The sequence below is a fragment of the Lissotriton helveticus genome, chromosome 3_2 (assembly GCF_964261635.1).
Source record: "Lissotriton helveticus chromosome 3_2, aLisHel1.1, whole genome shotgun sequence".
NCBI classification, from domain to species: Eukaryota; Metazoa; Chordata; class Amphibia; order Caudata; family Salamandridae; genus Lissotriton; species Lissotriton helveticus.
Window position 1 is genome coordinate 339,205,793 of NC_136062.1, and position 24,969 is coordinate 339,230,761.

The window sequence follows — 24,969 nt, forward strand, 5'->3', positions numbered from 1 at the left end:
GAGTGGGCTGATTCTACTGGTTTGAGTGAAAATTGGAATTCTTGTCTGGAGCTGGCGGAGCCGGCTGCCGTGATTTCCTGTTTGCAGAAGGCGCCAGTAGCGAAGGGTGAGGAGCTTCCTATTTTAGGGCGCAGAGGTTGGATTGTTTTGTCTGCGTACAGGCTTGTACATGAGAGGTTGTTGAAATTGCAGAAGGAGCATGTGGAAATGGAATGGAAGTTTGTTTAAATTCAAAATGCTCATACTTTGTTGCGGTGTCAAAATAAATTGCTTGCCGACAAACTTGAAACGTATCAGACTATCGCTGAAAGGGCGGCTGTTCGGGTTGCACGATATAAATACAAGAATCGTCGTAGTCAAGTGCGACTGGTCGTGGCGAAAGCCGGACTGGATTGGAATCCTGATGAATGGGATGGTAATATCTGGAATTCGAGTGATTCTCGTTCCTCGGATGAGGAGTCTAACAATCGCGAGTCTTCTCGCTCCGGACAGGCTTTTAAATCTGCTTCTTGTGCTACAGATGTTGAGTCCCGTGACTACGATCGCTCTTTGCATTGTGTTGATACTTCTCATACAGATTGTTCCCCTAAGTTTACTGATCGGGCTCCTTGTGATGCTCTTCCTGCGGTCTCTGTACATCCTGTTTTTCGTAGGAAGTTGCAGCAGGCTCCCGGTAATCCGAACGGTATTCCTTTGGACTCTTTGGAGGATTTTACTCAACAGGAAATTAGTGATATTTTGCAGCGATTTTGACAGCGAGCAGGTGAGACCTTGCTTACGTGGATGGTGCGCCTTTATGAACTGGGCGCTGCTGGCATTATGTTGGATGCTGGCGATTCTTTGAAATTTTGTTCCTTGAGTTCGGATTCTACTGTTCAAGATCATTTTCGTAATTATAATGGTGCTGCTCAAATCAGTTTGCTTCAGTTAGCGACTGAGGGTTGTAATCAAAAGTACCCTAATGAATCTGACTGGCCTGTGAATGACAAGCCGTGGTATACATTGCGCGATGCCGCACAACGTCTCAAAGAGGAGGTGATGAAAACTGCTGACAGATTGCTTGATGGTTTGTTGACGTCTTCTGTGCGGAATCGTATTATTCGTTCTTCCCCGGTTGCTTATAAGCAAGTCATGATGACTTTATTGATCAATCAGACTGGTAACGCGTTGTCTATGGTACATTCTGATGGGGACTTGTGATTGGTCTACAGCATTGCCTATTATTAGCGCCTTCTGATTCAGGCTTGCGAGTAGTTTGCTGTGTTTCTTATGAATAGCGCCTTGTGCTTAGCGCCTTGTGCTTGAAATGTATGAGTGGCTTCTTAAGACCATGTGCATAGCGCTTTGTGCTTCAGATTTGTGAATAGTTTGTTCAATCCATGTGCATAGCGCCTTGTGAGTGACTAGTTGAATTATTTGTGAATTGCGCTTTGTGCTTGAGACTTGTGAATAGTTTGTTGAATTTTCTTAAGTATAGTGCCTTGTGAGTAGCTGGTAGTTGCTTGTGAATAGCGTCTTGCGAATTTGGCTTGTAGCGCCTTGTGAATTTGGCTTGTAGCGCCTTGTGAATAGGGCTGATGATTGACTTTTTCCATTGAGCAGGGAAGGGCTGGATCCTTTCTGTCTGTTCGGGGAAATGTGTTTTTAAAAGGAGCTCGACCGTTATGTGAGAACGTGAGAGATAAGTCCTGGGAATTTCCCTTGTGTCTGCAGCGCTCGGGGAAGGCTTAGGTTTGAGCTGCCAAAGGGTTAATCTCTTGAATTGAGACAGCAGTGTTCATTTCACATACTGTTTGGAATGCGTCCACGGGTTTCTGTGGGTTTTGCCTTTGAACACATGATTTAATGAGTCTGACTCGGAGGTGTAAATCAACCTGTCGGACTGCGAGGGGGTGTTTTGGTGTTTTTCAGCTGTGCACAGATGGTGCAATCTTCGGTTGTGGAAATGAAATTATTTCAATGTAGAATGTGCTTTAATTGGTGAAATGCAACCGTGTGCTTTTAAATAAAATGATGAATCTGGCCCTTTTTATAGGTAGAATGGAAAAGCTTGCACACTTAATTATGAATTCTTGGTTATGCAATGCAAAATTATATGTTGCCCCTTGTTTAATTTGATGGTGTTTCACATGTTATAAAAAAAATGAAATGTGTCTGCATGCATTGTTGTTCTAATGTTTTTTCCCTTTCAGCAAGTAGTGAACCGTTATGACAGAATTATTTTGCGATGCTAGCATGTGACTATGTTTCTGAAACATTTTGATGTTCGTGTATAAAGTCAAGGGTGGACATGAGGTTCTATTTTGATTTTGACTTTAATACACTCACATCCCTTACATTAGTTTAAGATTGCTTTAGTGCAGAATGCCGTCTTTTGAATGTTGGTTAACTTTTCATATGGCTATAGAAAAATAATAGCTTAAGAACTTGATTAAATTAGTTGGAGAAATACGGTGCTTGTCTGAGAGGAGAAAAATAAAATACCAGCTGCCTGGAGTTTCATTTAAAAATGTGTGAGAAACTCCACAAGCAGAAGTTGTTGTTTTACCCTTGAACGAGATAACTCAGGCCCGTTCTCAGGGCATTTTCTGACGGGAGGGGCCCTTGAGCGAGTAGATACTTCCTTGGCTATAACCCAATTCTTTCCGCGATCCCTTTTGTTTATGTGAAGGGAGGGGCTGTTTCTCAAAGGAGTGAGGAGTGACTAGGCCCCAGCCCTTCTGATTGTGTATAAAAAAATTAGATTTTGCCCAAACAAATTTAAAGAATATGGTATAGGTAGAGTGTCCAAAACATCCCTTGGATTTAGAGAGTTCTTTTTTGGAATTAGGAGGTTTTCTTCTTACAGAAATGAAAAGCACTTGGGGTGCTTTTTTGAATGGAAAATCTGTTTTTGCAAGATTGATGATACATGTTTTTCGTTCCAGATTGCTGATCTATGGGGGCCCTGTATGAGTGTGACTTTCTTATTTTGGAGTGATGGGCTTTGTTATTTTCGGATGAGTGTTGCCGTTCCCAACCCCCCCCCCCGAGGCTGAATCCAGGATTAGAAGCAGACGTACCAGGCTGACCAGACTGGAGGGTGTGCTTCCTTGGCACCGGATACAGATGAAGATGGAGAATTATGGCCTACAAGAATGAACTGTTTTCCTAAGGAGAAACCAACGATGGATTCCTACAGAAGAGAACTTGTACATTAACTGAACTTTTGACAATCATGTTTGGATTTCCCCCCCTAAATTTTTTTTTTTTGTAACAAAGTCAATGGTCTCATGTTTGAAAAAAGAAAAAATATTTAATTGACTTTTGAAAGTGATGATCTAAAAGAACCCATTTGTATTTGGTTATAATGATGTTCCTTTATGAAAGGAGTCTACAATGTAATTCCTTGGCCTGCATTCTTGAGTCTTGCATTTTTTCCCATGTTTCTATTTCAGATGGACATTATGCCACTTTTTGCAGTTACCACAAACAGGCCCCAATGATAATGTTAAATTTTCAGTCCTGTTTATGCTTTTGATTTTCCAGTTTGAAAGATGCAGTGCCACATTCATAATTTGGCCTTTGGTTTAATGATTCCTTTTGATATATGCAAATGATTTTGTTTGAAAGTCATAGGGTGCAGTATATAATTAGTGAGCTGCTTTAGTAATCTGATGCCCTGTGATACATGATATTTTGATCTTAGTATGCTATGCTATTACAGATTGACTTTACACTTGTTTATCTTTCACCTATTGGATAGTTTTCCTGTTTTCTGTAAAACAGTTTTGCCAAAGAAGGGAAAGTAGTGTTCTGCATGATGGTGCACATATGTGTTCCACAGATTGATACAGAGGGATTAGGTGCACACTGTTCCCTGAGTTAGATGACTTATGACCTTTGCCTATTGACTTTGGCATTCATTCATTCATTCATTTGGACATTTATAGAGCGCTTGGAAGTACGCCCACCGGCGTGTCCCCGCGCTGTGATAAGTGAGAAACTGAGGTTCCACCCACCCTCCCCGCCGACTACCTGCTGAACAGAATGGTCTTGAGTTTTTTTCTGAAAATCAATTCTGATGGCTCCAAACGCAGGCTTAAAGGAAGAGCATTCCAGTGTTTGGCCGCCAGATGCCTAAAAGATCTACCCCCCATGCGGGCTTTCCTTACTCTTGGTATCGTTTAGAGCCCTGTGCAGGAGGATCGAAGGCTACGTGTGGGTTCATACACGGTCACCAAGTTCCTGAGCAACGCAGGAGCCTTGCCATTCACAATACGATGGCATGTGGAGAGAGTTTTAAATTCAACCCGACTGGCAACTGGAAGCCAGTGAAGTGCGTGGAGCGCGGGTTTGGAGGGGGATCTCCTGGGGAGCCTCAACACCAAACGGGCAGCCGCATTTTGCAGCACCTGAAGGCGCCCGATGACCCTGCTGGAGGCACCCAGATATAATAGGTTGCCATAATCGAGGCGGGAAGTCACCAGGGCATGCACCAACGTTCTGCGGGCCGCAAGGGGCATGGTCTCCTATCACTTAGTTTTTCAAGTTTAAGTTTCTGATTTAGCTATTTTTATCTATAGGGATTTCTGGGCAGACGATTTATGTATGAATCATCTTTTAGAAGAGTATATGCACCACACTTAGATCACTGTTTCTGATTTCTTGCTTGATATGCATAGTGCTACACCAGCTATTTTGTAGGAATGGGGTTATCCTTGTTTTCCTGTTATTACACTTTCACTTTGATCCATCAACTTTTAATTGGAGCAGTGGGATTAGTTCCAAGGGTGGTCACCCTAGACTTTAAGTTGTCCTGGGAGGTGTGTCATTTAGTTAGGTCAGGTCCTAGATTTACTAGTAATAGTTGCCCAGACATTGAGGACCCTTTGTTATGTTTATTTGTCAAGATTTTACCAAATCCTTTCTTAAGTTGACCGAAGTAGGTAGGCCTCGTTTAGGCCCTTTGTTGTTTTTACTTCACAGACATGTCCCTACATCAATAGATTTCATGAGTTATTACTAGAAGTTGAGGCACATTTAGCTCAAGGGTGCTTAGGTTAGTTTCAGATTTACATTCCCTATATCAAGCTTTAGGTGTTATTTCCTTGGTTGTCATTCATTTTAGGGAGTCTTTTTGTTTTTGATTTTGTTGATAGATCATGTCGATGTTTGTTTATTTGTTTGTTGTTGTTTATCGATGTTAGCAAGATAAAGTCAAGGGTGCAATGTTCTGCTCGATTTTTGGGCTCTATTTATGAGTGATGGTGACTTTAAGCTTGCTACCATCCTGAATCTCTATTCTTGCCTTGTGTTGGTCCTTTTAAGGCCTTTTTGCCATACCTAGAAGCATAAACTAGAGGATAGCTGCTTAATATGATGATAGATCCCTTATTGTTGACTCTAATCCATCTATTGCCTATTGGCTTTGACATAATTATGTGTCCTTTCATGATTCTACCTATAGTAGAGGGTGGATCCTGTTGTCTTGACTTTATATTACATATTGGTATGGTTTGTGTATGTACTCTGGCAGAGCTAGGTGTTATTTCATCCTTCTCAGGCCTACAAGGCCCAGAACTAGAGAGACTCCATTTTGCTTTCTGTCCCTGCAGAACTGAGATGCTTGCAGGGTAAAGGTAATGTTTTAGTTATGAGGTGTTGTTCGCTTGGAGAGAACCGGTTCAGGCCGGCCCTTGTCGAAGGATTGTATTTTTCTTCGTGCCGAAGACACAACATCGGGCCGGCCGGCTGGGGATGTGTCCTTGGTACGGGGAGGTACGAGAATTTGGTGGGCGGCAGGCTGATGGCTGGAACTTTCCATGAGGAGACAGCATTCCATATTAGTGAAGTGCAGAGGCGGAGTCAGGGAGAAAGACTTTGGGTTGGAAGGAGTGCAGTTGATGATTGGAGCGGAGAGCGTTAGAGTGCAGAAGGAGAGGAGATGGAGCAGGGGAGAAGAGACAGTGGATGCTTGGAACAGAGGGAAGACAGACAGCCAGTGAGCTGGAACCAGAGAGAGAGAAACTAGAAGCAGTAGTGAGTAGATGGTGTGCTGAACAGAGAGAGATGAAGCAATGTTTGGAGCTGAAGACTGTCATGTATTCCTATAGGTTCTGAATCGGTCCCCCTATTCCTGACCCTATTCTAGTTAAACAAACCAACAAGTTAACTAGCAGTCAGCCCATGAGGCAGAAAAACCCCCATGATGCAGATACCGTTATCTGACGCAGTCACACTACGGCACAGGAACGTGTTATCTGATTAGGTCATAACGCTTGCGATCTAATTAGACAAGCGATATTCCTCCAGCCCCTGATAAGGCATACGGAGTTCTCATAACAAATCAAACCTATGACAACCTGGAAAAACCGTGCGGCCATTGTTTTGATTTCACAGAGAACTTCAGCAAAAGAATGTGCTAACGAGCAAGTCGTATGACATCTTTATTGACGTATCTATGTCCATCCTTACGTCAATCTCGGCACCTTAAAGGTATAAATATTACCGCTCTTGCCCTATGCAAACACACGCGTGGTGACGAGACGGAGCAGCCATACTTGCCGAAGCCCAGAGCAGAGCAGACCCCGCTGGCAGCAGCCCCGCCTTTCTGACGCGCTGAGAGAAGCTGCTTTCTCCTGCCGAGAATCCAGCACCGGCGCTTCCGGGTAGCCCTCGCAGGCAGCCTGGAATATCGAGACCAGAGAAAGAGATACCATTCCTCATTCATCCCAACTTCCAGGTACAGAACTGAATAACCCCTCGCAGAGAATTCTTTAGTTATTCACTTGGCAAAAACAAACTTAACTTAAACTGTAACTTTCTATTCCCGCCCACGTATTAGACTTAGGTCAGGTACACGGGGTAGGCGTATCTAGAAACACCAGTTGAGTACGTTTAGTCAAATGTATATGTGTATGTAAATATATTTTATTCATTTTTAACATCATATGGCTTAGAAACCATATCAATGTTTTTACAGTATTACTTTATACTATGTTATGTTGTTATGAAATTTGTATAGCGCGCAGATGCCGCAGCCAAGAGGCGTCCCGGCGCTTTTTGGAGATAGAAGACACAACACAACAATGATGACCTAAACACATAGCTATACAGCGGAGAATACCTACCTTATACTATTGCTTTTAATGTATGCACTTTACTTAACTATAAGTATTGCAATAATATCGATCCATTTCTCTTGTATGAGAAAAGAGACTGATCAATAAATAACACCTTTTTATTGAACACGCCCGTCTCTTCCTTTTCTCTACAATCTGATGAGACTAAGAATGCACGTACTGACTGAGTAAAATAAATTGCCTTTTGTTCACACGACTCTCGAGATTTACTCTTGATTAGGGGAGAGCAAAGTTGTCATGTTCTATGGTTGTCAGAAACTAAATCCCTTCTTGTCTAATCAGGGAAGTTAAGTCCTCCTTGAACATTCGAGAAAGTTTCTAGTGAACTCTGAGCTAAGCTGGCAAACCCAAAACTTTAAGTCTAGTATCGACAGTAGTAGACCTAGTTAACGTCTGGCCTAGGCCTTTACTGCTGTAGGTATTATTCCAATGCGCAGAGCCTATTGGGATGATAGGAGCTACACTACATGGCGTCCAACGCGTTTGGAAAGGGCGATAAAACTAACGTAAGACATTTAGAGTAACTCAGTCGTGCTTTCTCACTCAGACCCCTTTTCCCACAATACTCCAAAGACGTCTGGAGTGGGTGAAAGGTTATATCCGCCAGACCTCGCAGGAGGGAACTCCTATGTATGGTTCTTGGTATAGTCAACGTTGAAGGATACACTGTTCCAAAATATTGTGCATCTAATCTTTGTTTCCATAAGAAACCTGATCTGCAAACAAACATAATAACCTTCAGGACAGTAAAATGTCAGACAATGAAGAAGAAAGAGAGGCAGTTAGATTAGCAGCTGAACTCGCAGCAGCTGATGCTGCAGCACTAGATGCGGACGGGGATATAATACTCATCCCGGTCATCAAAAGGAGATCTATAACCCTGAAACTTATAGAAAATGGACTGACACCAAGAGGTGGCACAGTCATATTCGTAATTGAGGCACACGAGTATCGGCAGACAGAGGTATATTATTCATGGATACATTTTCCAGCAGCAAATGCTGTAACAAAGTACTTCCACTATTACAAAATAGAGGAACCTCCTACTGAGTACACTCCTTTCGAGGAGGTGGAAGTACCACTCAAATTCCAAGAGCATTTGCTCTTATTTGATGGCGCCCTAAAACATAACAATCACATCACCAGGCTCGGTCCTTTAGGTAGACCAGGAGCAACGTGGCCGGTCCTAGCCGGATACACACCACATCCAGACATTAATGGGATGTCTGTAGCAGAGCTGTTAACACAGCTAAAACAATTAATAAAAATTCACAGACAATTAGTCCAATATGTGATGCGGACTTCAACAATTCAGCCAGCGATTAAACTTCCACAGCTGACCCCTCACCAGGGGAACACAAATAAAATTACACCACAGAACATCCAATCCTGCCTAGGTAAAGTACCGGCTAAACGAGAACAAATACCATTCTGGCTCGCAGAAAATCACCCAAATAGAGGCGGTGTTTCCAGACACCACCCCGCTAGAAAAGCACAGGATTCTGACTATCTGTCTTCCAATGGGAATCGCACCACACATTGAGGACTGTGACACTTGGGGTACAGTCTTTGCTTCCATCTACACAAAAACGCACGGTGTTCCATCCATTTCGGTAATACCAGATGTGCTAAAACAAATTCAAGATGAATACGGTCCAGAACCCGCTTTAACTCTTGGTATGAAATTACTAAAAGACTTCAAGCAGGTCTCGGCTATATTACTAGCCAACATAAAGGGAGAAGCAGCAAACGTGGCGATCCGCCAGAGGTTAAAAGAGACAGATATAGCAGACCAACCAGCTGAAATTGCCAGAATCATAGAAAAATCCTATGAGGAACTAGGCAGAGATAGTTTAGGTGGAATACCAGTAAAACCACAACTGATTGAAAGTCCTGAAAAAATATTTTTTAATAATAATTCACCAAAAAAGAACTGGGATGGAAACAAACAATCCAATCCTAAAGAAAAGAAATTCCAGTCCCGAGGAAGGTCTCCACGGCGAAGAGAAAAATCTCCGAACCAAAGACACAGGTCACCCTAGAGTGACCCCTCTGGGAAAAGATATAAATTTAGAAATAGGGATAATATAAAAAAACCTGTTAGATATCAAGACATTGATACGTGTCCCTCTCAATCTTTTCAGAATTCCTCGCAGAAATCGGAAAGAAGAGGACGATCAGAACAGAGAGAAGAGCACGCCAAGTCCAAAGACAAGGAACCTGCTCAGCTAAAAAAGAAATTACAATTTCCAAAAAAGAAGGTAGCCAGTATCAAGGTAGTTAACAATGCCGAGAATACTGAGGACACAACTGAAAAACGGGGAATGGGCTCAGACAATGCTAGACAGCGCAGCAGAAGTGAGCATAGCTCGCAAAATCCTTATGAATCATCTGGAGACAGTGGACACAAATGAATATCTTCAAGTGGAAACTGCAGACACCAGGGTTAGCAAACCTCACAAGATATACGAGATAACATTACGTATAGAGGGAGATAAGACTAGGAAAATAAGGGGACTATTTTGGGATAACCTCTCCGAGGGCTATGACATCCTTCTAGCTGAAAAAGACTGGCCACCAGAGTTTGTTAGGGAGTGCCCTCATGGCGAAGAAATAATTATGCCTGCCTTCTCGAATCATATCCCGATTCATAAAAAATACACACTTGCCAGAAAATGAGCAGTGGCTTTAGCTCCTGCCTTATATAAAAATCATGTAGGATGGGATGAGGACTCCCCTCCTCACAAAATCCAGTTAAAATCACAACCTACTGCACAAAGGCAGTACCCAATTAAGCAAGAAGCTAAAAAACAGGTAAATGAAATACTAGATCAGCTAGAATACCAGGGGGTGATTGAAACTTGCACCTCACAAATGAACAACCCTTTGTTTCCGGTCTCCAAACCAGACAATTCATATCGTCTAGTTTTGGATTACCGACACCTTAACACATGTTGCAAAACTTTTGCAGTGCAAAACTCACATAGTGCTGCACTAATGAATAACATAGTGCGCAAAAAATACAAAACAACCTTAGACATCTCTAATGGATTCTTTTGTCAAAACATAGCACCAGAGAGCAGATATTTAACTGCATTCTCAATAAACGGCACTCAAAAGCAATTCTGTCGGTTAGCCCAGGGGTACAAGAACAGCCCGGGGGTATTCTCAGCGAGAGTAACAGAATTACTACAACTATATGATGATGAAGCATTATCTTATGTCGATGACATTTACTTAACAGATGATGACTTGGAGACTCACTTGAAAAGAGTGAACACCATAATACTTGGGTTCGCGGCAGAGTGTTACAAATTCAACTTTAAAAAATCCAGAATTGCCCATCTGACAGTCCTATTCTTAGGATATGAGTTATCAAGTGAAGGCAAAAGCCTGGCTGACAATTTCCTAGAGAAATGTGCCGTACTCCAAGCACCTAGAACACTAAAAAACTTACAGTCGATTCTAGGCTTCCTAAATTTCGGAAGAACATACATTGCAAATTACGCAGAAAGGGTCACACCCCTTTATGATCTGATAAAACCAGATTTAAAAAAATCCAATTGGACTCAAATACACACAGAAATTTTGAGATCCCTACAAACAGACATGCTAATTAAAACAAAATTAGAAACACGTGATAACACACGCATTCTTGTGATTCGAGTCATCCCAGGGAGATGCGGATTCACATACCTGACCTCTAATGAGGGAGAAAAGGTACCAATTGCATTCAAATCACACTTATACACAGAAGCTGAACAGAAATTCAGCAACAAAGAAAAAATTGTTCATGCAGTTCAAACCGCAATAGCTAGAGAAAAAGATCAAGCTGACAGTAGACATATCACAGTCAGAACAGCAGAATCAGCCTTTGAGGCACTAACAACACCATGTAATTTACCAACAACAACATTGAATCCGGAATGGATACAATGGGTGAATTCAATCACAACGGACAAAGTATACTACTACTTTGATCCAGAACTAGAAGAATTAAAAAATCTAGAATATGAAAAAACATATCCTCTGCCAATCGACATTCTGCCTTTACGACATTACGCCTGTGTAATCTATACAGACGGACATGCTCAACCCCCCGTTTGGGGAGAACAGGCATACAACCCCACATGTGAGATTACAAAAGAAGTGTGGCGCGGAGGTAAACTAAAACCTCTATTAACAAAATCACACTCAGTAGAAACTAATTCAGAACAACAGACTGAAATAATAGCATTGAAAATGGCGCTAGATAATGCGGATCGCGAATTCCCGACACTTATAGTGTCAGATTCATATTACTGCGTCAAATCATATAACAAGGATTTGCAGACATGGATTCAAAACGGTTACAAAGATGACACAGATGCACCAATAAAGCAGAAACTGCTCTGGGAACAAATAGCTCTTTTACAAAAGACTCTACCAAAGACTCACGTGACACACTCACTGAGTCATCAGCGTGATGGCGTTCACGTTGCAGGGAATTCATTGGCTGAAACAGCCAGCGCGGCAGCCACTAAATCGGCTCCCGTAGTTCGAAAAAAGCGTACATTAAAATACATTGACGGTGAAACAGTGCTGGCGGTGAAAACGTCATCAAAAGGCGACTGCTCAGCGTTACCGATCAACTATCCACTCAATTATACATACATAATCGATGCAAACTCCGTCCCTTTTGCTCGAATCCCTGGAGTGGGGGATAGAGTGATTCCACACATGGACAGGAGAAACTTGTTAATCGCAGACGCACATATGGGCGAGGGTCTCAGACACCTCAAACTAAAAGATTCTCTGGAAGAATTACAATCACGGTACTGGTGGCCAGGCATGAGCCTGCGTCACACCATGTTTGTAAAAAACTGCCCAAACTGCAACAGAGATCGCAGTGGGGAGAGAAACAGTTTAATACCTCGTCGGTTTACTCCAGATAAAATCAGGAATAAACAGGAAGGGTTGCGATTAACATATACAGGCTAGTTTCCACTTATAATGTAGATCACCAGCACTCGGCTGACGTCTGGACTGTTATACAAAGATTTGCGAGTCTAAATGGCATATACGCTAAGAGCATGCTACGTTTGACCATTGTTTTCACCCAAGCCCTCCAGCCCGGGGGGAAACATGGCCAAATGAGCATAGCCCAGCGGGAATCTTCTCACTTCCTTCCTGAGGGTACGGGATGGTGTAAAGAAAAAACCAAGGCATAAAGCAATCTATAACGGAAAGGATATTAGGTTCGGGAGCTGGGTGGGTCAAACATCTAATAAGTGTCCAACGTAGTCTAAATAACTTGCCAAGAAATTCTCTGAAGGGATTCAGTCCGTACGAATTATTATTCAGAACTAGGATGATTATCTCTGACCTTGACAGTCAGACTTCAGTGGTAAAGGAAAAAGCTTTGATATCAAAGACCGTTTGGCTATTTTGCAGGACTTAAACAAAACAAGAAAAGACCTGAGCAACATAAAGTTGAAACAACAGCCAACAACCACTGAAGAACCACCACCTGTCCCAGCAAGACCTGTCTGGATTCCAAAAGTCGGGGATCTAGTCAGGGAGAAGATCGCGGTAAAGAAGGAATTTGGGCCTTCTTACAGAAAAGCAGTTCCTGTCTTGTCTGTCAACGGGACAAGATCAGTTGTACTACCGCCACTTGCTGGTAAAAAGGAGAACCGAGTTGTATCCATCGACCTGGTGAAACCACAACATGTGGCCGATAACAACCAGTAGGCCAAGTGGACTCCCAATAAGTAGCAGAACACCAAGGTTTGCTACCAGTACAGAGGTCCTATCAAAGAGGCTCATCACATTCGAAACGCCTACAGAAGAACAACAAGGACTATGCAACAATGCAATAGAACTCAGACCTCTGAAAACCCAAATAAAACATTTAGCAGAGACACACCAATCTACAATGAAGTACCAAGTGAACATGCAAAAAACAGAAATCCTGAAGCAATTGGAACAATTGACAGAACTGCATCCGGCTACTTCATAAACTTCGATGATTCCTCTGAAGGCTTCAGTGAATCAAAGACACAGCCATCATCAAAAACCTTTAAAGAAAAAGCTAAAGAACTTTTGAAACTACTGAAAGAAACATATCTGATTTCTCCATGGATTGAATTTTGGGTGGGTTTTGGTGCATTTATCCTCATACTTTGGCTCATCATGGTACTTACTTTGGGACGCTTCATTGAGGGAAAATATGCTAAAATGGACACAGCAAGTCAGAAAATCAACTTGATCCTCAAACCACACACATCTTCACACATCGAGAAAAGAGAACTTTCTTCAGCCAACTTCACAGCCAATCCGATACCTGGTGGGGTAGCCTGGGACAACACTGACTATGAAATTTATGGTCCGGTCGAGATCCTGAAATATCCACACCAAATTAAGATCTCCTTGAGTGACTTTGTAAAACCAAACTCATTTGCTGATGATTGGGACTTCGAAAGCATTAATATTATGATGTCTGACTTAGTAATGTCTGCTAAATTTACCAAACATGATTATTTGCAGGGTTCTACCAATTATGATAGTATGTATTGCTATAACCACTATGGTAACCATTTTCTACATAAATCTGCACAACCTAGAAATGTTTTAAATTATAATCAATGGGAACATTGTGCAACACCTCCAAAAGGGAGCTCAAGAACCGTTTACGACAAATATTCATATTTTTCTGGTTTTAACACAAGTAATGCTGAAACATTTTATTTTAAATTGTCAAACACAACAGGGACCAAGACCATGATAACCAACACAAAATTGATATATTCAGACTCATTTTTTGAACAAATGAATACTTTTGGATTTGATTATTGGGACAAAAATGTTGAATTGAAAAGTGTTTGGGGTACAAAAGAATGGCAAGTACAGGGTATAGAAGCTTTGTTTAGAGCCTGCATGATCCCAGAACAAATGATATTTTTAAATGACACTGTTCAACAAACCACCTGTCTTGGCCTAGCCAAAATCAAAGATTTAAATAAACCGTCTATTCCAAAGCCAGCAATGTTTAGCAACACTTCTACAGATGAAGAGATAGACGTAAACCATATATTAAACCAAAACAGAACACATCCTGATTGGAAACAATGGTTGATCTGGCCCACAGATACTAATAACTGTCAAGACAGATTCCTGAACAAAACACAGGGGTTCAAAATGACCAGGCCAGACCCTAGATATCCTCAAAGACATCACCCAGGGATAATAACAACCTACAGTGTGGGCAAATTATGCCTTCAATGGCTACAAACTTCCACACTGGCAGAAATTAAGCAACACCTAACTTTACTTACTGATGGTGCTGACTTGCGTGATTTCATAATGGGACCACGCAAACAGCGTCAAAAGCGTTTCATAGCAGCCTCTGTATATGCAGCATACAACGAGGCCTGGAAGGTTACTCAAATTGAAACAGCAGAGAGAATACGGGAAATTGACCGTATTAATTTGGAAAAATCACTTTCTGTAGTGGACAATGGGTTAATGACTCTGTCCTCCAGAATTTTTTCTTTGGACAGCATTTTGTCTTCAGCAATCGACATATTATCGCAGGACTTACTGTTGCTACAACACGGTCAGTCCCAATTGCGTTCTATTGTACAGCTTGGCTGGACGTTACAAAATCTGCGTTCAGGCTATGTGCCTTGGCGTTTAATCAACACAACGTCACTATTCCAAATCTTTAACCTTACTGATAGACAAATCAGTATGGCACAAAAGGGTGCTGATTATACAATCCTGAGCATTGAGAAACTTGAAAGATTACCAGTGACAATGTCAGAACGACCTGTCAGTGAATGGATAATACATGGGATAATAAATATTCCAATCTCAACCTTCAGGTTTCAATACTGCCAAAAATATATACAGGCTGGCATGTACGAGAAATTGGGAAAAGGGTACCTTAAAACAACTTGGAACCTGCCCTATTCACATGCATGTGTCAGTAATAAAGGACAGAAAGTGTTTCTTAGTGGCAACAATTGTGCGATGTCACTAAGTGGCACACTTCTGTGTAACGGAATTAGTTTGCATGGAGCCTGTGAAGGGAATTCATACAACCTTTCATGTCACCAGCAAGGCGCACCTGCAACAGAAATAGAACCATTCTTTCAAAGACTCTATAATGGGAGTTACATTCTTATTGTAGACCGCAGATGTTGTAGTCTTATGCCCGGGACTCCTTATCTAGTAACTACGACTGCGAAGGTCAAGTGCTGTGGACGCTCATTGTTCCCCAGCTCCTTTCCAGACAGGGAGGCAAGGGCATGGCCCGATTTGAAAATTACTTCTATTCGAATAGATACTTTAAGCAGAATGAAAACAGTGCTTCTTCAGACGCCTACCAGGCTCTCGTCATCAAAAGAAACGTATGATCTACAAGTCGCAAGGACGACTGCAGAGATACAAACATTATTATCAACTAATTCCCCCGTACATTTCGCGGAAATCCTGAATGAAATCTTAAATATTTCTGATACCAATGGGGTCTCAAAGGTATTTAAGACAGTATTTTCGATGGCATTAACACCATTCAAAGCCATACTGGGTATTTTTCCAGATTTCGTCCATTCGATTTTTGGCGGACTTCCCCTGATCTTGGGACTAATTGCAGGAATCCTATTCTTAGTCCTTATTTTTCGTTATGGCAACCCATGTCACAGACCAAACTCTGGCGAAAATGGAAGAAACAATCCTAGCCATTGGATACCGGGACCGGATAACAAAAATCCTGGGACTCTCCCGGCTTAGAGACCTGAACATGACTTGGTTTCTATCATTTCGACCAATGTGGCAAAGATGTGTTTTACCTGTATTAAGGTGTCTGCTATGCGGAGAAGAATGCGTGTTAGACACCTGTCTGACGCTACAATCGGATGCGCCAATGGATGCAGAAACATTGTTGAGCCCGATCAAGGTTCATGCTTTGTGCTGCCCTCAAAGGCTACCAATCCTGATGACGGCATTCGTGGAAGCTTCACCACTACGACTGATGGGTAGTGAAGTTCAAGATGAAAGCAGCATCGATCAGGTACGACCTTCTGTCAGCAATGCGAATCAGAATGTCAATGAAGACAATCATGCGCATGAATGCATGATTACACCTATTTCCGAGTTAGTGGAACTTTCCCAGGAAGCTGTTGACAGTTTTTTCGAAAGCCTAAATGATATGATGTTCTCACCCGAACAGAAATAGAGACTTTTGAGCAAGCTCGCACACGGCGTTCCCTGAATTCGGCCTTCAACTTTAAAAAATAAAGTCACATGAACTATTTTCACTCCACTTCACGGACAGCAACTCTTTCAGAAGCCCCAAATTATTTTTTCGGTTTTTCGGGACACTTATCTTCTGCTTAAAGTAAGAAACTATTCCTAAAGAACTAAGATTTCTATTTTTAGATACTTTATAGACTTTAGCTGCCCGCTGGTATGTTCACAAATATTTTATTCTGTGATGGAATGGTCTCGAAACTTTTTTCTGTATTTAAGAAACCATTTCATGTGTAATTCTCATATACCAAATAAGCAATAATGTATACAAATGCGTGATTACTTTAGCATTATTCTACAGCTTGAGTGCACACAATATATATGTCTGCAAATTTTCCGTATATTTGTAAAATTTCAAAATGCATTTATGTATTTTGGGGTGGTAAGGTATACACACTACTCTATAGTATGTTGTACTATGTTATACTATGCCTAGATTAGTAAATATGACCATAGTTAGCGTGGAGTGGGTGTCATGTATTCCTATAGGTTCTGAATCGATCCCCCTATTCCTGACCCTATTCTAGTTAAACAAACCAACAAGTTAACTAGCAGTCAGCCCATGAGGCAGAAAAACCCCCATGATGCAGATACCGTTATCTGACGCAGTCACACTACGGCACAGGAACGTGTTATCTGATTAGGTCATAACGCTTGCGATCTAATTAGACAAGCGATATTCCTCCAGCCCCTGATAAGGCATACGGAGTTCTCATAACAAATCAAACCTATGACAACCTGGAAAAACCGTGCGGCCATTGTTTTGATTTCACAGAGAACTTCAGCAAAAGAATGTGCTAACGAGCAAGTCGTATGACATCTTTATTGACGTATCTATGTCCATCCTTACGTCAATCTCGGCACCTTAAAGGTATAAATATTACCGATCTTGCCCTATGCAAACACACGCGTGGTGACGAGACGGAGCAGCCATACTTGCCGAAGCCCAGAGCAGAGCAGACCCCGCTGGCAGCAGCCCCGCCTTTCTAACGCGCTGAGAGAAGCTGCTTTCTCCTGCCGAGAATCCAGCACCGGCGCTTCCGGGTAGCCCTCGCAGGCAGCCTGGAATATCGAGACCAGAGAAAGAGATACCATTCCTCATTCATCCCAACTTCCAGGTACAGAACTGAATAACCCCTCGCAGAGAATTCTTTAGTTATTCACTTGGCAAAAACAAACTTAACTTAAACTGTAACTTTCTATTCCCGCCCACGTATTAGACTTAGGTCAGGTACACGGGGTAGGCGTATCTAGAAACACCAGTTGAGTACGTTTAGTCAAATGTATATGTGTATGTAAATATATTTTATTCATTTTTAACATCATATGGCTTAGAAACCATATCAATGTTTTTACAGTATTACTTTATACTATTGCTTTTAATGTATGCACTTTACTTAACTATAAGTATTGCAATAATATCGATCCATTTCTCTTGTATGAGAAAAGAGACTGATCAATAAATAACACCTTTTTATTGAACACGCCCGTCTCTTCCTTTTCTCTACAATCTGATGAGACTAAGAATGCACGTACTGACTGAGTAAAATAAATTGCCTTTTGTTCACACGACTCTCGAGATTTACTCTTGATTAGGGGAGAGCAAAGTTGTCATGTTCTATGGTTGTCAGAAACTAAATCCCTTCTTGTCTAATCAGGGAAGTTAAGTCCTCCTTGAACATTCGAGAAAGTTTCTAGTGAACTCTGAGCTAAGCTGGCAAACCCAAAACATTAAGTCTAGTATCGACAGTAGTAGACCTAGTTAACGTCTGGACTAGGCCTTTACTGCTGTAGGTATTATTCCAATGCGCAGAGCCTATTGGGATGATAGGAGCTACACTACAAGACAGCAGTCAGACGTAGTCACTTATCCGGAGGAGTTGTGATCAGCTGGAGTCTGAAGTGATGCCTTTTGGAAGAGATTGAAGTTATATTAATCTGTGAGAGCAGCTGGAGTGAATTGGACATTTGAACAGAGATAATCAGACAGAATGAAGAAGCTAGTGGAGCGAACGGTTATCAGAGCGGCAGAAACAATTAGACTGAAGCTGGAAGGCGGAGACAGTTCGTGGGGGAGAGGTGTCCAGTGCAGAGTGATCAGCGCAGATGCATGTCCAAGAGTGCAGAGGAGAATCACAGACGAGGGAGGAATCCAGATGACAGCTAGAACAAGACTCCATACTAATCAGGTGATATCTGTCCTGTTATGTTAGTGCCCATGAAACATTAACCTTGTATTACTAATCCTTTTCCTTTCAGCGGTGTGCAGTCTATTTACAGTCCCGGTTAGTAAGATGTGGATGTGGTCTTTACAGAGACCCTGCAGTTCTGTGTATGTGTCTATTATGTGTTGCTATTGTCGTTATTGTAATAAAGATACCCCAGTTCTTAGTGAACCATTGTGCAGAGGTTATTATTATTAATGAAGCTAACCTTTCTTCTGGTCAGGTGCAGTCAGGTGAACGGATGCATCTCCTGTCCATGTGAATGGTAACTGAGCAAGGGGGTGGAGGAGAACTTGTATTTGATGATAACCTTTGCATAGTGAACCAGTGTACCTCTTATTCTTGTATGAAAAGGTAACCTGTTCTTCTAGTCGGATGTTACTGCGAACAGATGCTACCCCTGATCAGGTAAGTGATAACTGAATAAGGGAGAGAGGAGCTCTTGGATTGAAGGATAAGTTGTACAACATCTAATTTGGCAATTATTGTGTGATCCAGAATATTGTAGTACTATACCCCTGATGAATAGTGTGACTGATCCCTTTATGGAATGGTAATCATAGGATATACTGCTGTCTGGGTAGAGAGGTCTGGGTTCGCATGGGACCGCGAGGCCGCCGATTCTGATACTGCCGTCTGGGTAGAGAGGTCTGGGTTCGTATGGGACCGCGAGGCCGCCGATTCTGATACTGCCGTCTGGGTAGAGAGGTCTGGGTTCGTATGGGACCGCGAGGCCGCCGATTCTGATACTGCCGTCTGGGTAGAGAGGTCTGGGTTCGTATGGGACCGCGAGGCCACCGATTCTGATACTGCCGTCTGGGTAGAGAGGTCTGGGTTCGTATGGGACCGCGAGGCCGCCGATTCTGATACTGCCGTCTGGGTAGAGAGGTCTGGGTTCGCATGGGACCGCGAGGCCGCCGATTCTGATACTGCCGTCTGGGTAGAGAGGTCTGGGTTCGTATGGGACCGCGAGGCCGCCGATTCTGATACTGCCGTCTGGGTAGAGAGGTCTGGGTTCGTATGGGACCGCGAGGCCGCCGATTCTGATACTGCCGTCTGGGTAGAGAGGTCTGGGTTCGTATGGGACCGCGAGGCCGCCGATTCTGATACTGCCGTCTGGGTAGAGAGGTCTGGGTTCGTATGGGACCGCGAGGCCGCCGATTCTGATACTGCCGTCTGGGTAGAGAGGTCTGGGTTCGTATGGGACCGCGAGGCCGCCGATTCTGATACTGCCGTCTGGGTAGAGAGGTCTGGGTTCGTATGGGACCGCGAGGCCGCCGATTCTGATACTGCCGTCTGGGTAGAGAGGTCTGGGTTCGTATGGGACCGCGAGGCCGCCGATTCTGATACTGCCGTCTGGGTAGAGAGGTCTGGGTTCGTATGGGACCGCGAGGCCGCCAATTCTGATACTGCCGTCTGGGTAGAGAGGTCTGGGTTCGTATGGGACCGCGAGGCCGCCGATTCTGATACTGCCGTCTGGGTAGAGAGGTCTGGGTTCGTATGGGACCGCGAGGCCGCCGATTCTGATACAGCTGTCTGGGTAGAGAGGTCTGGGTTCGTATGGGACCGCGAGGCCGCCGATTCTGATACTGCTGTCTGGGTAGAGAGGTCTGGGTTCGTATGGGACCGCGAGGTCGCCGATTCTGATACTGCCGTCTGGGTAGAGAGGTCTGGGTTCGTATGGGACCGCGAGGCCGCCGATTGCTGATATTATAGGACGTACATGGTATACATCTTAGGAATTCCCTGTCCTTAGGTGGTAGATGTATGTTGTCACCTGTTGTAAATAGGTCCTAGGGAGGGGGAGATGGTAACGTTCTGGCTGAGTTAGTAATGCTCTGATGAGCTGGTCCTATCTAATCTGAGAAACCAGGCAGAACAGACGGTTAAATAGAGACAGTTGAACAGAAAAAAAAAATCCCTAAGCGGAAGCAGACAAGTCCTAGGGCTGATCTCCAGAGCCCACAAAGTACATACACATATAAGTATATACTAAAGTATATACAAGGGGCCTCGAATGCGCAACCTAAAAAACAGGGAAGTATTTTAATATCCTGGGGCATGCGCATGGCAGCAAGAGAAGAAACAAAATAAGAACACAAGCATTTACTACACAATATGTCTCACATTTGTCAGAGCTAGATCTATTGGCAATGTAATTAATCTAATATATTTTGGTTCAGAGTGTGGTTGATCTATGAACAGAGACACTGCTGCAGCACTGACTGTCTAGGAAACTTAGAATGAGGAATTACCACTGGGACCAAAGAAGTAGTTGCAGCACTGCCTAAACTGCTTAGAATGAGAAATTACAGATGAGACCAGAGAAGCAGGTAGCAGTACTGTATGGAGGACTTGGAATGAAAATTACTGACAGGACCAAAGCTGCAGCACTGTCTAGAGGGCTTAGAATCAGAAATTCCAGATGAGACCAGAGAAGAGGCTGCAGCACTGTCTAGAGGACTATGAATGAGGAATTACAGACTGGACCATAGAAGCACCTAGCAGCACTGACTAGACGACTAAGGATGAGGGATTACCCCTGGAAACAGAGACACAGTTGCAGCACTTCCTAGAGGACTAAGAATAAGGAATTACTGTCTAGAGTGAAGTTGGGACACTCACTGGAATTCATAGCAGGTTATACAACCCACAACTTTCAAAGCACATTAGCGACTGCAGTTCCACTTCCAAAGCAAGAAATTCTGGATACTACAACACGTCCTCCTCTTAGCCCAGCATTTAAATTTGGTGATTTTTTTCCACTTTTAAAACACTGTTGACTCTTGTCCTGTAATGCTATTGACTGTTTCTGGAGAGGTTATAAGAAACCACAAGGCCAAAAGCCAGGTGGTTTTCAAATCTCGCTGGAACCACAACCTAGCTTTAGCGCACCGTAAAACTGTTCACAGCCATCATTGATTTACACATTTACAATACATATGACATTCGAGTACAGTCAAACATAAAAATCGGTAATTCAAAAGCCCAATGATCCAATTTAAAGTGCTTTTTCAAGGACAACTAGGCAATGCATAATTCTTGTGCAAAGTTGAGTTTTGAAATCTCTGCTGTTTGCGAAATATCCATAGCCTGGTATGTGATACAGTTGGTAATGTTAAGGTTAAAGTACACAGGGTCAGGGAGGACATCAGATGGCATAGAATGTTCATCTCTACAATTTGCTCATGAAAATCACCAACATATTTAAAATGCAGAAAAATCTATGTAAAGTAATATTAACGAAAATACTATGGTCGCCTTTTCTCAGTTGCATTAGCATGCAGAAATGCACCCACGGCCAGTCGCAGGTTCAGCTCCATTTGCCCTGATGTCCTTGGCATTCCTGTGATTTGTTTCTTGTCTGACTGTCAAAAGAGCACTCGCTGGTGGTAACGGGTATCACATGTTGTCATCATGGAGGCTGAGACTTTGGAATTGGAATGGCTAAATCAGCTACGCTGTGCAGAGAACGGTTTGCCATCTGGTAAGTCCTGCTTCTGTGGGAGCTCTGTGTCCCAGTTCTAATGTGCGAGTGGAGCCCATATCGCTTTACCTCATTGTAGCCCTTTTCAGAACTGGCATCTCAGACAGACAGTGTGGAGTTAACTGCCAATAGAGATGGCCATATAATGTTAATAGAAGGCAAGTGGTGCCATACAGACATGTAGAACTCTAAGCAAAACAAGAGGGGAGGGAGCATGTTTTGTTTACTAAGGGCCATATGTAGGTAATCTAATTTTACCGATTCCTAAATACCGAATTCTACCGATTCGGTATTTAGGAATTGGTAAATTGAATGTAGGTAAAAATGTGGTTAATTTTACAGATTTGGTAATATTCGTTATTACCGATTCGGTATTTACCGATTCTCTAATTCCCATTCATTCCTATTGGCCTGGAGGCCCATAGGAATGAATGGAAATCCAATCACTATTACCGATTTGGTAAATACCGAATCGGTAACAGGGGGAGCATATTCTAGGGTGGCAGGGTGTCACATTGACACCCTGCTGCACCCCTGAATCGTGCATGAGTGCACATGTGGCACACATACATGCTCTAAGGGCATGTATGTCTGCCACATGGCACCTTGAAAAAAGCAAATTATTGCTTTTTCAAAGGTATTCAGTATTTATCACCAACTTGTAGTTGGTGGTAAATAACGAATCCTGCATGCAAAAATGCACTCACTTGAGTGCCTACTACATAGCTTTTAGGGATTCGGTAATTTACTGATTCGTTAAAATAAGGATTCGGGATATTACCAATTCCTTAAAATAAGGAATCGGTAAAATACTGAATCCTTAAAACCTGCCTTCTACATCAGAAAATGCTAAATACTGGTCAGTAATGGGATAATTACCGATTTCCGGCCGTTACCGACCGGTATTTAGCTACCAACATATGGCCCTAGGTGAGCTACGGAGGCAGCTTTTATGAAAATAAGACAGTGCAACCACCATTGATGAATATGAAGCGCTGCGTGCTGCGCTGCGGAAAAAAAACATTTAATGTAAAAAAATTTAGTTGAGCAAGCCGAACAAAGAAAAAGAAAGGCCTGCAGGCGCCAATATCAAAGAGCATGCGTGCGGCATGCTGCACTGCTTAATAAAACATAGAGATACAGTGTTAGGGAGTTTGGGGGCAGCTGAACCTGGTGAAATCTGCTCCCCCTGGCAGATTGTAAGGGGGAAGGGACAGGCCGATTAGCAGCCATTTTGGCAAATTGGGGTGCTTTTCAGGTATATTAGAAACCACAGCAATGGAGCGCACACCTCTAGCCCCTCCTCCAGATCGCCCCTCGGGACTCTGGTACTTGTAGTTCAATAGTGGATCACCCAGGTGGGTGCAAGTCGGTACTTGTTGGACTGATGAATCTCTAGACCCGATACATGTCCCGGGTTTTTGGGTATCGCCCGAGACATGGCTCGGGTTTCGGGATAACTTCCCTCATCAGTAGAGAAAATGGTTAGGGGTGGAGGAGAAGGCCGCCAAACAACCGTCAATGGCTTCGATGCCCGAACCGGCACGCAGGGCAGCATCCAGGAGCCCGTCGGCTCAACGCTCAAGGGAGCCAATTAGTAGAAACCACAGCAATGGAGCGCACACCGCTAGCCCCTCCTCCGGATCGCCCCTCGGGACTCTGGTACTTGTAGTTCAATAGTGGATCACCCAGGTGCGTGCAAGTCGGTACTTGTTGGACTGATGAATCTCTAGACCCGATACATGTCCCGGGTTTTTGGGTATCGCCCGGGACATGGCTCGGGTTTCGGGATAACTTCCCTCATCAGTAGAGAAAATGGTTAGGGGTGGAGGAGAAGGCCGCCAAACAACCGTCAATGGCTTCGATGCCCGAACCGGCACGCAGGGCAGCATCCAGGAGCCCGTCGGCTCAACGCTCAAGGGAGCCAATTAGTAGAAACCACAGCAATGGAGCGCACACCGCTAGCCCCTCCTCCGGATCGCCCCTCGGGACTCTGGTACTTGTAGTTCAATAGTGGATCACCCAGGTGGGTGCAAGTCGGTACTTGTTGGACTGATGAATCTCTAGACCCGATACATGTCCCGGGTTTTTGGGTATCGCCCGAGACATGGCTCGGGTTTCGGGATAACTTCCCTCATCAGTAGAGAAAATGGTTAGGGGTGGAGGAGAAGGCCGCCAAACAACCGTCAATGGCTTCGATGCCCGAACCGGCACGCAGGGCAGCATCCAGGAGCCCGTCGGCTCAATGCTCAAGGGAGCCAATTAGTAGAAACCACAGCAATGGAGCGCACACCGCTAGCCCCTCCTCCGGATCGCCCCTCGGGACTCTGGTACTTGTAGTTCAATAGTGGATCACCCAGGTGGGTGCAAGTCGGTACTTGTTGGACTGATGAATCTCTAGACCCGATACATGTCCCGGGTTTTTGGGTATCGCCCGAGACATGGCTCGGGTTTCGGGATAACTTCCCTCATCAGTAGAGAAAATGGTTAGGGGTGGAGGAGAAGGCCGCCAAACAACCGTCAATGGCTACGATGCCCGAACCGGCACGCAGGGCAGCATCCAGGAGCAGGTCGGCTCAACGCTCAAGGGAGCCAATTAGTAGAAACCACAGCAATGGAGCGAACACCGCTAGCCCCTCCTCCGGATCGCCCCTCGGGACTCTGGTACTTGTAGTTCAATAGTGGATCACCCAGGTGGGTGCAAGTCGGTACTTGTTGGACTGATGAATCTCTAGACCCGATACATGTCCCGGGTTTTTGGGTATCGCCCGAGACATGGCTCGGGTTTCGGGATAACTTCCCTCATCAGTAGAGAAAATGGTTAGGGGTGGAGGAGAAG